Below are 19,693 nucleotides of genomic sequence, written 5' to 3' on the forward strand. Positions count from 1 at the left end.
CCTCTTTCTTAAATGACATGGACTAATGACTCACAGCCTGAGGTTGATAGTGAGGTGGACGGAGGTTGAAAATATAATTGTGGTACTTGGCTTTGGCTCTTAAAATTCTTAGTTGATGGAAGCGGGGACAGCATCAGGCTATTAATATTTCTAAATGCAGCTCGTGATTCACTGGAAATTGTAAGAGGCTCTGGAATGCTCCGGCTTCATTGGTGGGGGGGGGAAGGGGGGCGAAATGCCAGCTCATGCAGTGGAATGTCCAACAGATCCCTAGTGCGGCTGCTGGGAATGGCAAATTTACATCCTAAGATGTTGTTGCAAATGTTCCCTATTGTTAGCATCATAGTAGCACCTGGAGACCCCAACTGAGATCAAGTGCAAGGTGCTGTACAGACTCCCAATAAGAGAACGTCCCTCTCCCGAAGAGTTCAGTCTAAAGAAGCCAGTGGATGCAATTATTGGCAGCTTTGGCTCAGAGCCCTGATTCCAACAGCCTGCTCCCAGCACAGTGGCCTGACGCTGGCTCCCACCAGCCAGCTTACTCTTGGCAGGGTGACACCAGCAGCCCTTCCAGTCCCAGGTCTCCCCAAAACTGCCTCTTCTGCAGTGGTCAGGCCCTCACTGGGCCCTCACAGAAGCTCTCAAGTTCACTGCCCCTACAGAGACAGAGCACACCCACCAACCTGGCTGAAGACCCACCCTTCAATTTAATAGGCTGCACTGAGGTGAGTTGGTAATAAAACAAGATTAAGTTTACTATCAAGACCAGAGGTTGACGTGATCACCAGTAGGAGTGAAAGAGAGAGGAAAGATTACAAACCAGACACGCTTTCTAGTGATTAAAATGTAATTCTAACAAGTTACAATCTTTGTCTCCATGTTTCCTTACTTGCATTGAGTTCTCAGCATCCTCTGTCCTCCAGACCAGAGGACCCAACGATCCTAGGCTCGAAGGGTGCTGTACTCTTTTTGTCCCCTCACTGACGGATCCCCAAATGGCTTTTTGCTTGTCTTTATAGGCCCCAAAATTCATTGTCTCTCTCTCCAAGAGGCCAGATGATGTCTTGCTGTTCTTCCCTTTGTGTTGATTTCCCATCCCCCTGCTGATCATTCTGTATATAGGGCTTCCATTTTTAGGATTCCATAGTGCTTAATTTACATTGAAGACAGGTAGGTAGCTAGCTACCTTCCCTCCTGTCGGGGAGAAAACCTGTTTCTCCTTTTGTTTGGGCACAGACTTCAAAACCTTAATATCAGCGAGCCTCCATAATGCCTCATATAGCATTTAATACGTACATTTCACAATGGTACTGATCACTCGTGTGGCACCAGCTTGCGTAAGCGACATTATTCAATACATGTTTATAGTACAGTAGTAGTATATGCCATCAGTTGATTCAATCGGACATTCTTTGAGGTTCACCTCTTAGAATTTTTTGTGCATGTCAAAGTAGTGGATAAAAGGAGAACCAGATGCTCTAATTAATTAGGATTTCCAAAGGGTCTCTGCCTGAGTCCCTTAAAAAGGGCTACTGAAAAAACTAAAGCTATGTCTTCACTGGCAAAAATTTTGGTTTCTACCATGGGATCACTAACTCTCTAGTGCTGACGTTGCCAAGCTGCCTTGTGTCAAAAACGACACGTGCTGTGTGTCCATTTAGGATTTTACAATGAGGTAACTTCGTGCTGTGTTTCTCACCATTCCCCCACACCTTTTGGGTTAGTGAAGACCAAGCCTAAATAGTCATGGTGAGCGAGGCCAAAATATTGTCCTGGATCAGAAACTGGTTGAAGCAGAAAAGCTCATCAATAAAGAGTCAATTTGTATCCTAGCACAAGTTCAAGTGTGGTTACCATGAGGGTCTATGCTAGGACTGTGTTTTGTTTAATATACTGAATGACTTGGAAGGGGGAGGTGGGGTGATGATTGCAGTGGTGAAATATGCAGATGATGAACCTAACTAAATGTGCTGCGACCTCGTTAGACTCAGCAATTTCAGAGTGACCTAACCAAGGTAGTGAATGGGCAACGGGATGGTGCGTAAAGTTCTGTGCTGACAAATGCAAAGTAATGCACGCTGGAGGGAATTATGTGAGCTACTTCTACACTAGGCTAGATTCTGAGTTAACTGTAACCACCTGGGGCTGGGGATCTCTGTGGGCAGCTCCACAGATGCTTTTCCACAATTTGCAGCAACAGTCCAAAAAAAAAAAAAGAAAGCAAACAAATTATTGGATGTATATAGGATGGGATGACGAGAACCGAAATTATACAAACCAATAGCCTGCCTTCATTTGGAAAATGGGTGACTAGAACAGATCATAGTAACAGGTACTGTCTTCAAGGTCAGAGGAGGAAGCTTTGGAGGCCAGTTATCCTAGTCCACATGTCCCAGGGAAACAGAGGAAGGCTGGAAAAATAATTGAAACAGTCTGGGAGAGAGGAAGACGGTCCTGGGGCATGGTTAGGGCCAGATCCTCAAAGGCATATAGGCTTCTAACTTTGATTTCAATGGGAGTTAAGCTCCTAAATACTATTTGAGGTTCTGGACCTTATGGTCCAAGTGACTATTGTTCCTCTAAGTGCCTGGGACTGTTTAGAGTGGGTGAGGCAAGGGTCCCCTCTTTCCCAGCCAGCACAGACAGGTGTGGGAGGTTATTAGACTCATCTGGGGAGGATCAAGAGGGTGGTTGGCTGGGAAGCTGATTCAAAAGGAGGTTCTGAGGCCAAGCCAGGAGGAATGCAGTGGAAGGAGTGAGCTGACAGGAGGACTCTGCTAGGATGCAGTCATTAGCAGGCAGGTTGTGGAAATGCTGATCTAAAGGGGGTGAGTTTCTAGGCTGGAGAGGCCATACTTAAAGGACACAGTCCTAGCAGGAGGGTTGTGGAAACCCTGAACAAAAGGGGAGGGTTTGCAGGTGAGGGAGAACAGTACTTGAACCACACAGTCCTAGGAAGGAGGGCTGTGGAAAGCCTGAACCTGGGGTGGATGAAAGGGGGCTCACTTTGGGACCTACCCTATGGTGAATACATTATACCTCAAGAGAGGGGGAATATTGTTGTAAAGACTCTGAGTGGGTCATTTCCAGAAACCTGGCAGGGAAATTGAGGCAGGGTGTCTGCGGGGCCATCCCAGGCCATGATGGGGCACTTGGGAGCAGCACTCCTCTTCAGCACCCATCTCAAAACCATGCAGAAACAGGGTGTTCAGGGTTTTTGGGCGGCACTGTGGTAACTATAAATAATAGTAAATATGGGCAATGAGTGATTAGGGGAGTGGAAGCACACTTGTGAAAAGACAGTGCTTACTTTAGAGGTGACACGTTGGAGAGGTATGCAAAATAATGACTGGTGTGGAGAAAGTAGATGAGGGACTCTGTCACCCTGTCGCAGAAGAAGGGGACATTCAGTGGAACTGAAAGGTGGCAGATTTGAAATGATCCTAAGAAACCCTTTCACATGACGAACAATTAGCTTTTGGAGCTCACTATCCCGAAGTATTATTGGGCCAAGAGCTTAGCAGCCTTCAACTGGAGGATCAGCTGTTTATGTAAATAACTACTGGCTCTCCTAGAAGGGATGTAATATAACCTCTCTTGTCCCTGCCAACCTCTCCTAGTGGGGGTTTAGGAGGAAGCTTTCCCAGGTTATCCCTTAACTGTCTACTGCACTTTCTGAAACATCTGGTACATGTCACTGCTGGAATTGGCCTATGTGAGTGGGATCATTAGTCTGGTGTATTGTGGCAACTCCTTTGTTATGTTTGGTCATGTGACAATCATTCCTCCATTAGCTGTGGTTTACGAGAGCTGCATACAGGGTGTGTGCACTCCACAGCTAGATGTGTAGGGTGAATCTTCGCTGCACAGAGAACTTGGGTGGTCAGCACCCAGTTGAGAGCTGCCGTACTGGAGTTGCTGGGTTCTCACGGGTGCTGCGCTCCCCCGGGTGTGCTGCTGGGGCATCTGGGGGCATAGCTCGTGGCGCTTTGTGTTGTGGTAAGCTGAGTTGTCCTTGGGAAAGATTCACAGAGATTGTGGGAGAACTTGTCTGTCCTCCTAGGTGCACAGTAGGGCTTGTGGGAGGGTGTGACTGAATGCACCCCTATATTTCCATCCTACACCCTAGTGTAGTAATATCTGTGCAAAATATGCCTTGTGAGGAATCACCTGAAAGCTAATAACTCGCTCGCCAATAATGTCCTGATGAAATGTATGAAGCAACATTATCTGTAATGTTATGAATTCCCTCTGTATGTTATTGGTAGCACAGGTTCAAACCCACATAGCCCTGGTTAGGCAGGAGGGGTTATGCAGGTCTGTCTTCAACAAAGGAGTGTGTGTCTGCCTAAATTTACAAACAAGGTCCTTGAGACAGCGAGATAGAGACAAGGCAAATCCACATTTAGGTGTACACAGGGGAGAAGAAAAAGAGCATGGGGGAACCTTTGCCCCCAGATTCCATGTTGCTTTCTTTCCTGAATAAACTTTGCTTTGAAGGTGTCATAAATATAAAGGGAAGGGTAAACCCCTTTGAAATCCCTCCTGGCCAGGGGAAAGCTCCTCTCACCTGTAAAGGGTTAAGAAGCTAAAGGTAACCTTGCTGGCACCTGACCAAAATGACCAATGAGGAGACAAGATACTTTCAAAAGCTGGGAGGAGGGAGAGAAACAAAGGGTTTGTCTGTCTGTCTGTATGCTGCGCTTGCCAGGGACAGAACAGGAATGGAGTCTTAGAACTTTTAGTAAGTAATCTAGCTAGGTATGTGTTAGATTATGATTTCTTTAAATGGCTGAGAAAAGAATTGTGCTGAATAGAATAACTATTTCTGTCTGTGTATCTTTTTTGTAACTTAAGGTTTTGCCTAGAGGGGTTCTCTATGTTTTTGAATCTAATTACTCTGTAAGATATATACCATCCTGATTTTACAGGGGGGATTTCTTTATTTCTATTTACTTCTATTTTTTATTAAAAGTCTTCTTGTAAAACACTGAATGCTTTTTCATTGTTCTCAGATCCAAGGGTCTGGGTCTGTAGTCACCTAGGCAAATTGGTGAGGCTTTTTACCAAACCTTGTCCAGGAAGTGGGGTGCAAGGTTTTGGGAAGTATTTTGGGGGGAAGGACGCGTCCAAACAGCTCTTCCCCAGTAACCAGTATTAGTTTGGTGGTGGTAGCGGCCATTCCAAGGATAACGGGGGTAATATTTTGTACCTTGGGGAAGTTTTAACCTAAGCTGGTAAGGATAAGCTTAGGAGGTTTTTCATGCAGGTCCCCACATCTGTACCCTAGAGTTCAGAGTGGGGGAGGAACCTGGACATGGTGGCACAGTGGTGGGATTAACCTGAAATCATTTTGAGATCCAGTTGAGATTTTTTGAACTAGAAATACAGATTTTAAAAAGGAATTTTTAGGAAGTCCAGAAAGCAGCTTTGAAACTGAAAGCAGCTTGTTTTCTCTCTGCTTTGTGGCCAAGCAGAGACAAAAGGGGATTATCTTGTGAATTGCAGGTTTTTTTTGCCTGGAGGCAGGGTACTTAACTCCTGCAGGGAAATTCACAGTCCTCCAACCCAGAGGTTTTTTTTTCTTTTCTTCCTAAAAGTAAATAGGGGGTGTGTGCTCTACCCATTTGCCTGGAGACAAAAGTGGCAGGGTTTTTTTAGGATTTTGATTTTTTTTTGTTTTACAAGGAGCACAGGGTTGAAAAGAAATTTTTTTTTCTTTGGGCTGGGTAAGCAGTTTTCCAAGTAGTTGGAGGTTTTTTGCTTTAATTTGGGCCCAGAGCAGAGACAAGGGAATTGTCTTTTTCTGTAGGCTGACAATCACTATCAGAGAATAGGTATTCTATTCCAGCACAGCAAAATTTTACAGCCAAGTTTTGTTTGTTTATTTCTGAACCTCGGGTGTAAAGTTAGTTAAAAACAGAGAGGTTAGAATGGGCAAATCCTCAGCTCGACTACAGCTGGAATTAGCCAAATTTCAGGCTGAGGAAAAACAAAGGGAACATGAAAGACAGATAGAACTCATGCGGCTGAAGGAGGAGGAGAAGGAAAAAGAGAGGAAGCATGTGGAGGAGATGGAGAGGATAAAGGCCCAGCAGAATATACCAACAAACCCTAGCAATCCTTCTCCAGGTACCACTTCCCATCCCAGAAAGTTCCCCACCTACAAGGCAGGTGATGATACTGAGGCCTTCTTAGAAAACTTCGAAAGGGCCTGCCTTGGGTACAACATCTCTACTGACCAATACATGGTAGAGCTGAGGCCGCAGCTCAGTGGACCCTTAGCTGAGGTGGCAGCTGAAATGCCTAAAGAACACATGAACAAGTATGAACTGTTTAAATCCAAGGCGAGAGTCAGAATGGGGATAACACCCGAGCAGTCTCGTCGGAGGTTCAGAGCCCTAAGGTGGAAACCAGACATGTCATTTACCCGACATGCCTACCACATTGTAAAACATTGGGATGCCTGGATATCAGGAGCAAGTGTTGAATCTCCAGTAAATTTGCCCTTCCTAATGCAAATGGAACAATTCTTAGAGGGTGTTCCTGAGGAAATAGAAAGATACATCCTAGATGGGAAACCCAAAACTGTAATTGAGGCAGGAGAGATTGGAGCCAGATGGGTGGAGGTGGCAGAGAAGAAGAAAACTGGTCGCAGTTGGAGCGGAGACCAGAAGGGACCACCCCAGACCACACCCTATTACCGGGGGCCGCCCAAAGCCCCACCTACCTCCCAAAGAACCCTCCAGACCCCTTATCGTCCCACCACCCCGTTCTCCAGCAACCCCCCTCGCCCCAGTGACCCGTCAGCTGGACGATGTTTTAAGTGTAACGAGCTGGGGCATGTAAAGGCCAACTGCCCCAAGAACCCCAACAGATTACAGTTCATTGCACCGGAATCACACCAGAGGTCCACAGGCCCAGATACCTCCCAGATACCCTTGGAGCGGAGGGAAACTGTGAGTGTGGGTGGGAAGAAGGTCACCGCGTGGAGGGACACCGGAGCACAAGTGTCAGCTATCCATGCTTCCTTAGTGGACCCCAATTTAATCAACCCAGAGATCCAAGTGACGATTCAACCCTTCAAGTCCAACTCTTTCAATTTGCCTACAGCCAAGTTGCCTGTCCAGTACAAGGGCTGGTCAGGAATGTGGACTTTTGCAGTCTATGATGATTATCCCATCCCCATGCTGTTGGGGGAAGACTTGGCCAATCATGTGAAGCAGGCCAAGAGGGTGGGAATGGTCACCCGCAACCAGGCTAAACAAGCCGTGAGGCCTAGCTCTGTTCCGGAAACTTCTATCAGGACCCAGTCAGAGGTGATGGACCTGGACCCCAGGCCAATGTCTGCAACAGCAGTAGTAGATCCAGTCCCAGAGACCCAGACGGAACCAGTCCCAGAACCGGAACCAGCCAAACAACCAACACCAGACCCCGTGTCAGCACTGAATCCAGTACTTGCAACCTCAACACCAGAGGGCCCCACCGAACCTGAACTGGCAGCAGCCGATAACCCTACACAAGAGGCTCAGCCGGAGCCTGAATCCCAACATAGTGCACCAGCGGAGAGCGGTTCACAGTCAACAGAAACAGCTCCATCCCCTATATCGCTTCCAGAGGGACCAAGCCTAGGTCCACAATCCCATGAGGAACTGATGTCTCCAGCATCAAGGGAACAGTTCCAGACCGAACAGGAAGCAGATGAAAGCCTCCAGAGAGCTTGGACGGCGGCACGGAGCAACCCACCGCCTCTCAGCTCTTCTAATCGATCCAGGTTTGTTGTAGAAAGAGGACTTTTATACAAGGAAACTCTTTCTGGGGGACACCAGGAAGACTGGCATCCTCAGAGACAGTTGGTAGTTCCAACTAAATACCGGGCCAAGCTCTTGAGCTTAGCCCATGATCACCCTAGTGGCCATGCTGGGGTGAACAGGACCAAAGACCGTTTGGGGGGGTCATTCCACTGGGAGGAAATGGGCAAGGATGTTTCTACCTATGTCCAGTCTTGTGAGGTGTGCCAAAGAGTGGGAAAACCCCAAGACCAGGTCAAAGCTCCTCTCCAGCCACTCCCCATCATTGAAGTTCCATTTCAGCGAGTAGCTGTGGATATTCTGGGTCCTTTTCCGAAAAAGACACCCAGAGGAAAGCAGTACATACTGACTTTCATGGATTTTGCCACCCGATGGCCGGAAGCAGTAGCTCTGAGCAACACCAGGGCTAAAAGTGTGTGCCAGGCACTAGCAGACATTTTTGCCAGGGTAGGTTGGCCCTCCGACATCCTCACAGATGCAGGGACTAATTTCCTGGCAGGAACTATGAAAAACCTTTGGGAAGCTCATGGGGTAAATCACTTGGTTGCCACTCCTTACCATCATCAAACAAATGGCATGGTGGAGAAGTTTAATGGAACTTTGGGGGCCATGATACGTAAATTCGTAAATGAGCACTCCAATGATTGGGACCTAGTATTGCAGCAGTTGCTCTTTGCCTACAGAGCTGTACCACATCCCAGTTTAGGGTTTTCCCCATTTGAACTTGTATATGGCCGTGAGGTTAAGGGGCCATTGCAGTTGGTGAAGCAGCAATGGGAGGGATTTACACCTTCTCCAGGAACTAACATTCTGGACTTTATAACCAACCTACAAAACACCCTCCGAACCTCTTTAGCCCTTGCTAGAGAAAACTTACAGGATGCTCAAAAAGAGCAAAAAGCCTGGTATGATAAACATGCCAGAGAGCGTTCCTTCAAAGTAGGAGACCAGGTCATGGTCTTAAAGGCGCTCCAGGCCCATAAAATGGAAGCATCGTGGGAAGGGCCATTCGTGGTCCAGGAGCGCCTGGGAGCTGTTAATTATCTCATAGCATTCCCCACCTCCAACCGAAAGCCTAAGGTGTATCATATTAATTCTCTAAAGCCCTTTTATTCCAGAGAATTAAAGGTTTGTCAGTTTACAGCCCAGGGAGGAGACGACGCTGAGTGGCCTGAAGGTGTCTACTACGAAGGGAAATGTGCTGGTGGTGTGGAAGAGGTGAACCTCTCCATGACCCTTGGGCGTATGCAGCGACAGCAGACCCAGGAGCTGTGCACTAGCTACGCGCCAACGTTCTCAGCCACCCCAGGACTGACTGAACGGGCATACCACTCCATTGACACAGGTAATGCTCACCCAATTAGGGTCCAACCTTACCGGGTGTCTCCTCAAGCTAAAACTGCTATAGAACGGGAGATCCAGGATATGTTACAGATGGGGGTAATCCGCCCCTCTGAAAGTGCATGGGCATCTCCAGTGGTTCTAGTTCCCAAACCAGATGGGGAAATACGTTTTTGCGTGGACTACCGTAAGCTAAATGCTGTAACTCGCCCAGACAACTATCCCATGCCACGCACAGATGAACTATTAGAGAAACTGGGAAGGGCCCAGTTCATCTCTACCTTGGACTTAACCAAGGGGTACTGGCAGGTACCGCTAGATGAATCTGCCAAGGAAAGGTCAGCCTTCATCACACATCTCGGGCTGTATGAATTTAATGTACTCCCTTTCGGGCTGCGAAATGCACCCGCCACTTTCCAAAGACTTGTAGATGGTCTCCTAGCGGGATTAGGAGAATATGCAGTCGCCTACCTTGACGATGTGGCCATATTTTCGGATTCCTGGGCAGACCACCTGGAACATCTACAAAAAGTCCTTGAGCGCATAAGGGAGGCAGGACTAACTGTTAAGGCTAAGAAGTGTCAAATAGGCCTAAACAGAGTGACTTACCTTGGACACCAGGTGGGTCAAGGAACTATCAGCCCCCTACAGGCCAAAGTGGATGCTATCCAAAAGTGGCCTGTCCCAAAGTCAAAGAAACAGGTTCAATCCTTCTTAGGCTTGGCCGGTTATTACAGACGATTTGTACCGCACTACAGCCAAATCGCTGCCCCACTGACAGACCTAACCAAAAAGAAACAGCCAAATGCTGTTCAGTGGACCGGAAAGTGTCAGAAGGCCTTTAACAAGCTTAAAGCGACACTCATGTCTGACCCTGTACTAAGGGCCCCAGACTTTGACAAACCGTTCCTAGTAACCACAGATGCATCCGAGCGTGGTGTGGGAGCAGTTTTAATGCAGAAAGGACCTGATCAAGAATTCCACCCTGTAGTGTTTCTCAGCAAAAAACTGTCTGAGAGGGAAAGCAACTGGTCAGTCACTGAAAAAGAATGTTATGCCATTGTCTACGCTCTGGAAAAGCTACGCCCATATGTTTGGGGACGGCGTTTCCACCTGCAAACCGACCATGCTGCACTAAAGTGGCTTCACACCGTCAAAGAAACTAACAGAAAACTTCTTCGGTGGAGTTTAGCTCTCCAAGATTTTGATTTCGACATCCAACACATCTCAGGAGCTTCTAACAAAGTGGCTGATGCACTCTCCCGTGAAAGTTTCCCAGAATCAACTGGTTAAAATCGTCCTTGAGATGTGGAAAATATTGTTAGTCTTTATGTACTTGGTAGTATATTTAGAGATGCATGTGTCTTATTAACTCTGTTTTCCTAGAGCTCCAGGAAGAAATCCCAGCCAGTGTTTCACCCTAGCTGAGATTTGGGGGGCGTGTCATAAATATAAAGGGAAGGGTAAACCCCTTTGAAATCCCTCCTGGCCAGGGGAAAGCTCCTCTCACCTGTAAAGGGTTAAGAAGCTAAAGGTAACCTTGCTGGCACCTGACCAAAATGACCAATGAGGAGACAAGATACTTTCAAAAGCTGGGAGGAGGGAGAGAAACAAAGGGTTTGTCTGTCTGTCTGTATGCTGCGCTTGCCAGGGACAGAACAGGAATGGAGTCTTAGAACTTTTAGTAAGTAATCTAGCTAGGTATGTGTTAGATTATGATTTCTTTAAATGGCTGAGAAAAGAATTGTGCTGAATAGAATAACTATTTCTGTCTGTGTATCTTTTTTGTAACTTAAGGTTTTGCCTAGAGGGGTTCTCTATGTTTTTGAATCTAATTACTCTGTAAGATATATACCATCCTGATTTTACAGGGGGGATTTCTTTATTTCTATTTACTTCTATTTTTTATTAAAAGTCTTCTTGTAAAACACTGAATGCTTTTTCATTGTTCTCAGATCCAAGGGTCTGGGTCTGTAGTCACCTAGGCAAATTGGTGAGGCTTTTTACCAAACCTTGTCCAGGAAGTGGGGTGCAAGGTTTTGGGAAGTATTTTGGGGGGAAGGACGCGTCCAAACAGCTCTTCCCCAGTAACCAGTATTAGTTTGGTGGTGGTAGCGGCCATTCCAAGGATAACGGGGGTAATATTTTGTACCTTGGGGAAGTTTTAACCTAAGCTGGTAAGGATAAGCTTAGGAGGTTTTTCATGCAGGTCCCCACATCTGTACCCTAGAGTTCAGAGTGGGGGAGGAACCTTGACAGAAGGGTAATCCTCAGAAGGATCCACTTTAAAGGGGGACTGGAGTATAAAAGTGAAAGGCAAAAACACCCCAGGTATTTCTCTTTCACTGAAGATGAAGGAACCAGACTTTGGGAGGCATCCTGGCCTGATTTCAGAGTAGCAGTCGTGTTAGTCTGTATTCGCAAAAAGAAAGGGAGTACTAGTGGCACCTTAGAGACTAACCAATTTATTTGAGCATAAGCTTTCGTGAGCTACAGAGAATTTGGTCAGCGCTGTTGATGGGAACATGTGGTAAGGATTTTACCTTGAACCAAGTCCAGTTTAAGTTCTAGTTACTAGAAAGCATTTTATCTTTTTCTCTTGTAACCATTTCTGACTTTAATACTTTCTACTTGTACACACTTAAGACCTATCTCTTTGTAGTTAAATGAACTTGTTTTATTCATTAATCAAAACTAATCCGATGTGGTGTGTAAACTGAATTGTTCGGTAGCTCCAATTAAAGTAGCAAGTTGTTGTATATTGACCTCTAATATCTGTACCGTCCAGGAGAGGGCTCAGCAGTGTAGGACACATTTGTGGGGAATGGGTTGGGGTCACCCTGCAGGTGGTAAGCAAGGCTGCTGGAGACTGGACTGTGGCTGGCAGGTTGTGGTTATACACTCAAGGTGTGACCTGCATGCTGGCAGGCTGTTTGTGAGTGGCCCAGGTTGGGAAGTACAGCAGCAAAGCATTGCAAGGCACCCATGGTTGCAGGCCAGGTGGTAACCCAACCCCTCTGGAGTCTGGACTGCACCCCAGAATGTAATAGAGGGTTTTGGAGGAATATCCGCACTCGAGTGGGTGAGCCTACTTCCTCACTGCAAAGTTTACCCCGAGTGAAATGGGAACCTGGTCTCTAACTTGCCCCCCACCTGGTGCCTAAAGCCAGGTAAGAGCCTGACTTCACATTGCAGTGAAGGCAGACCCCTGAAGCCTGATTTGGGGGGTTCTGAATACCCACAGCTCCCACTGAAGTCAGTGATCACTGGTGGGGCAGGGGGCCGTAACATGAGACCCTTGGCGTCTGTCCCCATTAAAATCAATGGTAAGAGCTCTTTCAGCTGACCTTAGCAGAAGCAGGCCTTTAGAACTTGCCCGTTGCAGCCTTCTCCTCCTGGCATTTGGTGTAGGCGAGTATGATGCTATGTAGGGTTGCCAGGTATCCAGGTTTCGACTGGAACACCCGGTCAAAAAGGGGCCCTGGCGGCTCTGGTCAGCACCGCTGATTGGACCATTAAATGTCCGGTCAGAGGTGCTGCAGGGCTAAGGCAGGCTAGTCCCTACCTGTCCTGGCACCGCACTGCATCCCAGAAGTGGCCAGCAGGTCCGGCTTCTAGGCAGGAGGTCCGAGGGGCTCTGCATGCTGCCCCTGCCCTGAGCACTGGCTCCATACTCCCGTTGGCCAATGGGAGCTGGGGGGGCGGGGTGGCGCCTGTGGGCAAGAGGAGTGCTGACTGGGAGCTGCCCGAGGTAAGCCCATACCTGAACCTTGAGCCCCAGCCCTGAGCCCCCCAAAACCTGGAGTCCCCTCCTGCACCCTAAACCCCTGCCTCAACCTGGAGCCCCCTTCTGCACTCCGAATCCCTCGGCCTCATCCCCCCCAGCCCAGAGCCAGTACCCCCTCCCACACCCGAACCCCCTGCCTAAACCCAGTCCCCTCCCACGTTCCGAGTCCCTTAGTCCCAGTCTGGAGCCCCCTCCTGCACCCCAACTCCCTGCCCCAACCCAGAGCACCCTCCCACACCCTGGACATCTTGTTGCTGGAGCCGGCACCCCAACCTCCTCCTCCCCCAGCCCAGTGAAAGTGAGTGAGGGTGGGGGAGAGCGAGCCACTGAGGGAGGGGGAATGTAGTGAATGCGGGGCGGGGCCTCGGGAAAGGGCGGGCCTAGGGTGTTCAGTTTTGTGCGATTAGAAAGTTTACAATAATGCTACCCAGAGTACCCTGGCCTGGGAGGCCCCTTGCTACCCCAGGCCCTGGGTGTACAACAACACAAGCCCTCCCCTCTAGGCCTTGCAGGCCCCGTTGTCTCTACAGGCTAACTCTGGGTGTCTCCCTGGAGTGTCAAGCCTCTGGTCCCCTGGAGACTCTTGGTATTCACAGGTTTATGCTTCCAAAGAAACAGTACACCCCAGCTTACCAGTTCCACCTCAGATCACTGCTCTGCTGAACACACAGCACTTGGACATGTTTATAGTAAAATCAGCTATAAGGTTATTTCTCAGAGAACTGAGATTCAAGTAGAAGTGCTGGAAACAAATGGTTCCATATAAAATTAAATCAACACATGTTCTAGAATCTGGACTTAATTAACTAGTTTATCTCACGTCTGGTAGAGTATTGTTTGCTCCAAATCCTTGACGTACAGTACAGCCAGGCTGGCTGTGATCCTCCTTTCATAAGACAAGCCTGCTGTCAGCTTGCCTTCACGGTGTAGGATTCATCGTGTCACGTGGCACTCCAAGATAGACCAGTACCTTGTCTTTACTCATAAACAGGCCACCCCCTGCTGTTAGTTTCATCCTGTGAATTGCCTTTTGTGTGAGGTTCCTCTCCCCCCCCCTCCCCCCAGTATCTTTTGTCTGCGGCTCAATATGCAAGTAAGCATACAGTGTGAGGTATGCAATGCACCAATGACCAGACACGTCTGTTTCCTCCTGCCTCAAAGGAACACATCGCCTCCCAGTGACTTGCCTTAACTCCAAGAACTTATGAACATAATTTTAGGTATAGATACATAATGCCTTTAAATATTATCTGTATATATGTTTTACGACGATGATGACCAGTGGGCTATTGGCTCTAAGTAGAGACTTCACATGCCACCTTTTTGTGCTATTCTGCACAGAGCTGACCTAGAGGATTCCAGTAAAATGCTATGCACCCCTTATGGCCTCTAGTACCAATTGTTGGGAGGTCGCTGGGTCACAGTGAGTTATGCAGCTGTAGTTGAAAGCTTGCTTGAAGAAGCGTGTGCATGCTACGCTCTTAGGTGCCAGGAGTGGGCCTAACTCTTCACTCTTACTCTCATGAGTAGTGTTATCAATGGAGGGCTGCAGGTTTGGGCCCAGAAGTTGTACATCAGCCAATTGCTGCATTCTCCTCGTCAACGCATGTGCACGTAGGGAACATGTCACTTTTATTAGCAGTGTTCACACTGCACCTATGGCTGTCTAACAACTGCTCACCTCATTGAGCAGCTGCCTCCTTGGTTTGCATCATGATCAGAAATCCAGATCAGGTGAGAGCAGTGTCCTCTCTACCCCAGCCTCTTGTACTGGGGACACACACGTTTGAATTCTCTTCTATGCACCCACCCACGGGCGCTTAGGGGAGGATCTATCCATCCCTTAGGGGAGGATCTATAAATGAAGATTCCTTATGTCCTAATAAGGAGGAGAGGATGGAAGCTAATAAAATACAGGTGGGGTCTGATGACAAACAGTCAAATGAAGAAAAGTCCTATTCAATTACATCATGTAATGGCAGGCAGCTAAACAGTGACAAGTTTTTAAAGTGCTTATATACCAATGCTAGAAGTCTAAATAATAAGATGGGTGATTGTATTAAATGACGATATTGATAGAATAGGCATCACAGAAACTTGGTGGAATGAGGATAATCAATGCGACATGGGAATACCAGGGTACGAAATATATCGGAAAGATAGAACAGGTCATGCTGGTGGGGGAGTGGCACTATATGTGAAAAGAAGCATAGACTCAAATGAAGCAAAAATCTTAAATGAACCAAGCTGTAGCATAGAATTGCTATGGATAGCAATTCCATGCTTGAATAATAAGAATATAGCAGTAGGGATATATTACTAACCACCTGACCAGGATGGTGATTGTGACCGTGAAATGCTCAGGGAAATTAGAGAGGCTATTAAAACAAAACAAAAAAACACCATAATAATAATGGGGGATTTCAACTATCCCCATATTGACTGGGTACATGTCACCTCAGGACGGGATGCAGAGATAATATTTCTTGATACCTTAAATGACTGCTTCCTGGAGCAGCTAGTCCTGGAAACCACAAGAGGAGAGGCAATTCCTGATTTAGTCCTAAGTGGAGCACAGGATCAGGTCCAAGAGGTGAATATAGCTGGACTGCTTGGTAATAGTGACTATAATTTAACATCCCTGTGGCAAGGAAAACACCACAGTGGCCCAACACTGTAGCATTTGATTTCAGAAGGGGAGACTACACAAAAATGGGAAGGTCAGTTAAACAGAAATTAAAAGGTACAGTGCCAAAAGTGAAATACCTGCAAGCTGCATGGAAACTTTTTAAAGAAACCATAAGAGAGGCTCAACTTAAATGTATACCCCAAATTAAAAAAAAAAAAACATAGTAAGAGAACCAAAAAAGAGCCACCATGGCTAAACAACTAAGTTAAAGAAGCAGTGAGAGGCAAAAAGGCATCCTTTAAAAAGTGGAAGTTAAATCGTGCTGAGGAAAATAGGAGCATAAACTCTGGCAAACAAAGTATAAAAATATAATTAGGAAGGCCAAAAAAGAATGTGAAGAACAGCTACTTAAAGACTCAAAAAAGTAATAGCAAAAAATTTTAAGTACATTAGAAGCAGGAATCCTGCTAAACAACCAATGGGGCCACTGGATGATCGAGATGCTAAAGGAGCACTCAAGGACGATAAGGCCATTGCAGAGAATCTAAATGAATTCTTTGCATCGGTCTTCATGGTTGACTATGTGAGGGAGATTCCCAAACCTGAGCCATTCTTTTTAGGTGACAAATCTGAGGAACTGTCCTAGATCGAGGTGTCTTTAGGGGAGGTTTTGGAACAAATTGATAAACTAAACAGTAATAAGTCACCAGGACCAGATGGTCTTCACCCAAGAGTTCTGAAGGAACTCAAATGTGAAACTGCAGGACTACTAACTGTCACCTGTAACCTATCATTTAAATCTGCTTCTGTACCAAATGACTGGAGGATAGCTAATGTGACGCTAATTTTTAAAAAGGGCTCCAGGCCGGACTTCAGGACCGGGCAAACTGGTTGAAACGATAGTAAAGAACAAAATTATCAGACACCTAGATGAACATAATTTGTTGAGGAAGAGTCAACATGGCTTTTGTAAAGGGAAATCATGCCCCACCAATCTATTAGAATTCTTTTGGGTGGTGGGGGGGTGTCAATGAACAAGTGGACAAAGGGGATTCAGTGGATATAGTGTATTTAGATTTTCAGAAAGCCTTTGACAAGGTCTCTCACCAAAGGCTCTTAAGCAAAGTAAGCAGTCCTGGGATAAGAGGGAAGATTCTCTCATGGATTGGTAACTGGCTAAAAGATAGGAAACAAAGGGTAGGAATAAATGGTGAATTTTCAGAATGGAGAGAGGTAAATAGTGGTATGCCCCAGGGGTTTGTACTGGGCCCGTTCCTATTTAACATATTCATAAATGATTTGGAAAAAGGGGTAAACAGTGAGGTGGTGAAATTTGCAGATGATACAAAACTACTTAAGATAGTTAAGTCCCAGGCAGACTGCAAAGAACTACGAAAGGATCTCTCAGAACTGGGTGACTGGGCAACAAAACGGCAAATGAAATTCAATATTGATAAATGCAAAGTAATGCACACTGGAAAACATAATCCCAACTATACATATACAATGATGGGGTCTAAATTAGCTGTTACCACTCAGAAGGGAGATCTTGGAGTCATCATGGATAGTTCTCTGAAAGCATCCATTCCACGTGCAGCGATAGTCAAAAAAGTGAACAGAATGTTAGGAATCCTTAAGAAAGGGATAGATAATAAGACAGAAAATATCGTATTGCTTCTATATAAATCCATGGTACACCCATATCTTGAATACTGCGTGCAGATGTGGTCGCCCCATCTCAAAAAAGTTATATTGGCATTGAAAAAAGTTCAGAAAAGGGCAACAAAAATGATTAGGGGTATGGAATGGCTTCTGTATGAGAAGAGATTAACAAGACTGGGACTTTTCATCTTGGAAAAGAGATGACTAAGGGGGGATAAAAATCTATAAAATCGTGACTGGAGAAAGTAAATAAGGAAGTGTTTACTCCTTCTCATAATACAAGAACTAGGGGCCACCAAATGAAATTAATAGCATGTTTAAAACAAACAAAAGGAAGTATTTCTTCACACAACGCACAGTCAACCCATGGAACTCCTTGCCAGAGGATGTTGTGAATGCCAAGACTATAACAGGGTTCAAAAAATAACTAGATAAATTCATGGAGGATCGGTCCATCAACGGCTATTAGCCAGGATGGGCAGGGATGGTGTCTCTAGCTTCTTTTTGCCAGAAGCTGGGAATGAGCAACAGGGGATGGATCACTTGATGGTTACCTGTTCTGTTCATTCCCTCTGAAGCATCTGGTATTGGCCACTGTTGGAAGACAGGATGCTGGTCTGACCCTGTAAGGGTGTTTTTATGTTCGGGGTACATAGTTTTATTTCCCCATTTTGCAAAGTTTGGACAGTGAAAATAGCCTTTTCCCTTTGCCGTTACACCTGGCTGCTTTGTGATGCAGTTATGGGCCGGCTTCTTGCATGGTGCTTGAAGTGTGAGTCTTCGTCAGCAAAACCTTTTTTACATAACGTTAAATGGCCTTTTCCTTTTTCAAGTTCCCAACTGCGATTTTAGGTTAACAGAAAGTGTCCTTTTAGATCCCATTTGTTGATTCACAGCCCCTCTCTGACCTGGAGGAAATCATTTAATCATTCAATGCCTCAGTTCCACGTCTGTAAAAAAGGCATTAACAATATGGAATCTCTCCCACCCTGTAGTCTGTCATATAAATTTACATTGCCATCTCTTTGGGTAGGACCTGTCTTACTGTATGTCTGTAGAGGGCCTAGCGTATTGGGGGCCCGGATCTCCGTTGGAGCCACTAGCTACTATCGTGCACAATAATAACATCTTGGAGTAAAGTACTACTCCCCATAAGGCAATCTGGGCCAAAGTTGTCTCTGACGGCGGCTGCCATTCAGGAGCTGAACGAGTCTCTGACGGACCTAACCTTCTTACTACTGACTCGCCAGATCTGTAAAAAGGGAGAGACTGAGCATTTTATATGGGTGTACAAGGACAGTCAGTAGTAGTTGTACAACATTTCACTTGCAGTGTTTTCCAGTACATCTTGCCGCACCCAGCAGTAGCGCTTCTGTATCGTGTCCCGGTTACAACTGAAAAAGTAAGTCTTTGCCTCTTGTCACCGTTCGTGCTAGTTTCTGCCTGGACATATGACGCTATTAGGTAAGACGTGAAAATCAACCACATAGATCTGACCCAATGCCCACTGAAGGAAAGACGCTTGTTGACTTTGGATCAGGTTCTTATTCCCCCAACTTAAATTAATTTACAGAGTGTCAAAGTTACAAAGCAGCTTCTGTAGAACACAGAGGGTTCCTGGGTGTCTCCTGCAGTTCCCAGCTGCTCAGATATTTGGGATCATTGTTGCACTTGATTCTTGCAGACAAGGCTGTTGCTTTTTCAGCTTCAAGTGAAGATGTCCAATGAGCCTTTTAAAAGTTGCCAGGACAATGTAATCGCAACATGACCATGTGCTCGGCAAGTGTGTTCGAAGGTCATTGTGAAGTGCAGTCATTCTCTGTGTGTTGGGTGCAGCTGGAGATTAACTGTCACTAAAAGGAGGGAAAGTTAATCATAAAACACACTTGAAAGCAGGCAGCCGATATGCACCTGGTTTCCAGCGTGCCACTGGAATAGCTCTAGGAGTCTATTAGGATGGGCTACGCTGAACAGAGCAGCAGAAGTAGGAAACCAGGTGCCAATCCATAGGCGAGGTTCCTTCAAGCAGTGTAGGCTCTCACACCTTTAGCACTGGGAGAGGAAAGGCACAGGACCTCCCACCCCCAGGTTACAATTGCTTGTTTCAAGCCATAGTGATTCCATTTTAAAGTTCAGCCCCCATGGGGCTGTCTGACTTCCTGCCATAAACTGGAGTAAGCAGTGGGCTTTTGGGTATTGATCCGTCTGAATCCGCTCCCCTTTCTGCTCTGTCTCAGCAGCCACAAGTTAGGAGACCCCGTCAATGCAGATCATCCGCCTCAAATTACAGCTTGAACAGAAGATGCTGAGCTGACAATGCTTCCCTGTACAAATGACATTCTTTGGTTGTATTCACATTGGTCCCGGGTGCTGTTCATAGTTCATGTCTGGGATCGTTCAGTCAGCAGAGGGGGGAAGTGTGCAGGAAGGAATGAGAGGAAATGACTCTGAAGAATACCATGA

This window comes from Lepidochelys olivacea (genome assembly GCF_965140295.1).
Source record: "Lepidochelys olivacea isolate rLepOli2 genome assembly, chromosome: 4".
NCBI classification, from domain to species: Eukaryota; Metazoa; Chordata; order Testudines; family Cheloniidae; genus Lepidochelys; species Lepidochelys olivacea.